This window comes from Rhinatrema bivittatum, chromosome 6, assembly GCF_901001135.1.
Source record: "Rhinatrema bivittatum chromosome 6, aRhiBiv1.1, whole genome shotgun sequence".
Taxonomy (NCBI): Eukaryota; Metazoa; Chordata; class Amphibia; order Gymnophiona; family Rhinatrematidae; genus Rhinatrema; species Rhinatrema bivittatum.
Genome location: NC_042620.1, coordinates 314,675,273 through 314,680,224, shown reverse-complemented (window position 1 = coordinate 314,680,224; position 4,952 = coordinate 314,675,273). Strand labels below are relative to the sequence as shown.

The following is a 4,952-nucleotide window of genomic DNA, read 5'->3' as shown; positions in this document are numbered from 1 at the left end:
CGCTGAGACCGCGCCTCCCAATGGTGAGGCTCACAGGGCTCCTTCCTGTGGATGTACCATCTCTCACCTCGGCCCAGGGTCCAAACACCTACAGGGCATAACAATTGATAATATTTTTGGGGGTTACCATGTGGGTTAGATCAGATTTCTTCAGTTCAACATATTTCTGGTGCTTCTCAATTATTAGCATTTAATCACATATATACAGTTGATGTGAATCTGTCAATTTACCTACCTCCAAAATAGATTCTTTTCCTTCTAGATTGATATCAAATCCTATTTTGGGTTTGGCAGCTCCATTAGGAGGAGTTATTAAATTTTCTTTGTCTGATGGTATTTTTCCTCATCAGTTAAAGAAGGCAATGATTCGTTTATTGTTAAAAAAAAGAAACATTGGATCCTTTGGAGATTTCAAATTACAGGGCATTCTCAAATCTACCCATTTTGTCGAAATTTATAGAGAAGGTGGTTTTTAACCACTTAAATGACTTTGTCTGCAAGACCAATGTTTGTCCTTGTCAGTCAGGCTTTCGACAAGCATATAGTATTGAAACAGCTCTTCTTTCTTTGGTTAATGATAGAATTAATTTTGAGACATCAAAAGTTGCATTGACAGTGTTTTGGATATGAGTGCGGCATTTGATCCCATCAATCATCAGTTACTCATTTTTAGATTATGTGAGTTTGGCATTGCAGACAAGGCTCTGAATTGGTTCTCTTCTTTCCTCTCAGATTAAACTTCCATTTGGTGTCCCCCTAAGATTATTGTTTAATCTTTTTGTTTCTCCATTGGCAGTTTTGATTCAGGATATGGTTTTTTGTCACTCATTTTATGTGGCTGTGTTGCGCTGGTGGTGGACCCTTGACCTGAGGTGGGTTGATGCTACCCCTAGGGCATACTTTCAGTCACACACACAAGCTCTCTTTCAGTCATACATACACAGATACATATGCTGTCTCTCATTCTATCACAGACACACTCTCTCTCACACACACATACATTCTCTCTCACACTTTTCTCCCTCATGAAACAACAGTAGCAGTCTCCTTCTTCAGCCCCTGTGGCCAATAGGATGATTTCTTCTTGGTGCTGCAGGGTCCGACCCAGCTGTGGCCTAGTGAGTCTTCCTGCAGAGCAGGCTGCTCCTCTCCTCCTCCTAAGGCTCCACCGGTGATTCCAACAGGGCCGCAGTAGTCCTTCTGCTACTCAGGCCGCACCAGCGATTCTGGTGGGCTGTGGCACTTCTCCTCAGGGCAGTTCACTGGCGCTTCTGGAGGGGCATCACACTCCTCCTGATCCTCCTAAGGTCCTGCTGATGATTCCAGCGGGGCCGCATCATTCCTCCTTCTACTCAGGTTGCGCCTGCTCCTGATGGCAGCAATAGGTGATATCACCTGCGGCACTAGGGCACCCTTCAGGTAGCAGTGCCTATGCTTGAGGCCATATTGGCCATAGGTGTGCTATGGCTCTGAGATAGGAAAGTAACTAAAGAGAATGTGGATTCCATGCAGGCTGCGGGGATTCATTAGCACTGTCATCATCCAGGGCAAGTATCAAAGCAGGTTTGGATAGTGTGATCATTTATCAATCATAACACAAACTACAGCCACATCATATATAGGATTACATATTCTAGCAGCTAACACTGCTTATATAGATGTCCTGCATTGTAATCATAAGTCTTAAAAAACATGGACTAGTGAAGGATACAGAAAAGAAATGGAAGAGGTAAATAAAAAACTGGAACTTCTATGGAAAATGTATTAATGTAAACTACTTTCTATAATCTTACTCAGCTTTTCTTCAATATCCTTTACAGTTGTAGCCAGGAGCATAACCCAGTCATAGAGAGGATGGAACTGGAAGTTAGGACATTCTCAGTTCCTGTCTCAGCTTTGTCATTGCTATTTCACGGTGGCCAGGTGACTTGTGGTAACCGCAACACTGCCCGATCTTCTTCCCTCGCATTTTAAAAGCTATTCCCCCCCAGAACCGAAACAAACTCCTTTGTCATTAACATCTGCCGACTGGAGGTGGCTGTAAGCACATGTTTTCCAAAGTGTGATCACTGCAGAGGGTGCCGAGCTCTTTGGATTACAGGTGCTACATCTGACCTAGTTAATTTGTTTTTTGTTATCCAATTTTAAAATGTGATGATTTGGTTTTCAAATGGAGTACTGAGGGGGTCAGCATGTGACAGAAAGTATTCAATGCAATCTAGATATTCCTTTCCTAAAAGAAGGAAACTGGTAGAGTTGTAAAAAGCACTTCGCAGACAGAGAGGTAAAGCTCAAAGCAGGTTCTAAAGCGAAAAAGAAATAGAAATTCTTAGGTACTGATGTCTTCCCCTCATCTAAATGTGGTTGCTATGACAACGAAGGCTTGCTGCGTGCCTGCACTATGCACAGCTTATGAGAAGAGATGCACGCCCTTTCGTGACACTGTAATTCTGGGAGCTAATTTGTGGAATTTTAGGTGTTCAGACTCCCCATTTTTCTACAGTGGTACTCAGGGATGATGGCTCGGACATCTTGTGAAGGTCTCCAAGGAAAACAGTATCTCAGGTAGACTTTGAGGGCCATGTGATCTAATTCAGCCATCTAGGTTCAGTCCACTGAAAGAAACAAGTTTATTGAAAGTGATTGATTTTATAGAAGAGGGTGCTTCACTATCAAGAAATTCAGTTAGGAATATATGTTTAAGGACATGGATATCCTTTTTTGTCTCTCTTTTTTAACATGTACAACATTTTCTTGGTCTTATAAAATGGAGTTGCCGAGACCAGGGCCAGATTTAGGCTTGGGCAACATAGGCAAGTACTTTTGGTGCCAAATTCTGAAGATGCTGAAAAATTGGGATTCCCTCTGCTGCTTTCTGCTTTCCAGGGAGAAGGGAAGAAGGGAACTTTTTGTTTTCAGTCCTCTATCTATGGGTGCTGACATCTTAAATCTGGCCCTGGTTGAGACCCAGGCAAAGGGATGGTTTCAAGATTTTATTCATCTATATCTATAGATAGATAGATCTAAAAGGTTTATGTTGGTCAATCAGTCATACTGTCATGTCTGTCTGTGGCCACCAGGTGGCACCCAGAACAGTGGAAGGTACACTGTGTAAAGGCACAATGCTCTGTCTGCAAAGCACTATCTGTCAGGTTCCCCCACTACACACAGACACACAGGGGCTCTCTCTCATACATACACAAACACAGCTCTTCTCTTAAATTAATACATTTAAAAACAGCTGTCTTTTCCACTTTGTATGGTTTTGAACATTTTCATCAGTTGTGAACCAAGCAAACGGAGCAGGTACTTTTCATTAATATGCTGTGTCTGCAAAGCCCTATCATACTTCTACACATAGGGACAAGCAGACAGAAGACACACACACACACACACACACACACACACACACACATATCATGTCACTATTGTAGGAACCCAGAAAAACTTATTAAATTATCTTTTCTTTTTATTATATATAACACAATATTCAAGCGTAATAAGAATACGTCTTTCCATAAAAAATACATTTTAAAAAATACTCATTTTCCATGGATTAATATCCAAGAAATAACCCACTCTTCTGCTTACAATATTTTTGAAACAAATAACTCTTTTACTAAGGTATAAATTCTCCAAATAAATTCAATCACAGAAGCTAATAGTATCACAACTTCAAGTAATTAGTGTCCCAGAGTCTCATGACAACAACATTTTTCAAAGTTTTCAAAAAACATGGTCTTCTAAGGCTGTCTTCTACCTCACTGTTGTCATTAGGTAGATCTTCTACCACAATGATGGTATTTAGATAGGTTTCTTCACCCCAACATGTAGGCCTAGATGTTTCACCGCACAAGCAGCTTCATCAGGGGGAACGCAATCACTTAATCAGCATCTAGCAAAAAACATGAAAAAATATATCTCACATTTACCCCAAGACCATTTTACACCCACTCATATTGAGGACAGAACATTACATACTCACAGCCTACCCGTGTATTCATCAAACATTTAGATTAGCATACATTTCTGGAAAACAAAATGTTCATGCAGAAATTCATTAAAATATACCCCTTAAAATATAATTCATCATACTCTTTTCATAGACATCACAAAAAATATATATAACCAACATTTATCCGCACAGAGCTTACCCAAAGCCTTCCTTCACTGTTTGTAGGAAAGTCCTTCTCTCTCAAAATGGAGGCTAACTGCCAACATTAAGCAATTAGATTTAAATACCCCACACCATCTGGGTGTTTTACCAGATTCAAAAAGCCCAGGATTAGTCTCCTTAAAGGGGAGGAGATTTAAAAAAAAAAAAAAAAAAAAGCCTCCCATTCAATAGCCATGTTTAAACCATACGGCTGACAAGTTTTCCAATTATATATGAATTCCTGTTCCCTATGTCTTAGCGCTAAAGAGATATCATCCCCACGAGGAAGCTTTATCTGTTGAATTACAAAAAAACGTACATCATCCATTGTATGATTTTTTAACAACCAGTGCTTAACCAATTTCTAATACAGCTCTTATGTTGAATAATTCTTGTCTTAATTGCCAGTTTAGTATGTCCAATATATAGTTTTGCGCAAGGGCAATGATCGCATATATAACCTGAATGGTGTCAAAGTCAAAATAAGCCCATAGAGACTATTTAATGTAGGGATCAGAATGATAAAAAGTTTGAATTTGCAAAACATTCTGACAAACTGCGCAGTGACCACATTGAGACTGGCCACAAATGTCCCTTGCTTTCCTTCTATGCCATGGCATCGTTGAGACAAGTTTATCTCACAAATTACTATTTCTTGTACGTGCGAATATCGAAGAAGAGCTGAAAACTATATGCATTTGCAAAACACGCCAATAACCTTTAATAATTTGCTTTATTGAATCTGAAAATTTAGAAAAAGGAAGAGTGCAAACCACACATGAAGATTCATGCCTTT

The 4,952-nt window shown here is 39.9% G+C and overlaps 1 long non-coding RNA gene across 1 annotated transcript; it reads right to left on the bottom strand.

Annotated features, from left to right (window-relative positions):
• Positions 1 to 3,580: 3,580 nt before the first annotated feature.
• On the bottom strand, positions 3,581 to 4,188 carry LOC115093306. Its single transcript, XR_003857276.1, has 3 exons — positions 4,155 to 4,188; positions 3,993 to 4,029; positions 3,581 to 3,895 (listed from the first exon to the last, which is right to left on the bottom strand). It is a non-coding gene; the product is annotated as an uncharacterized LOC115093306 (long non-coding RNA).
• Positions 4,189 to 4,952: the final 764 nt, after the last annotated feature.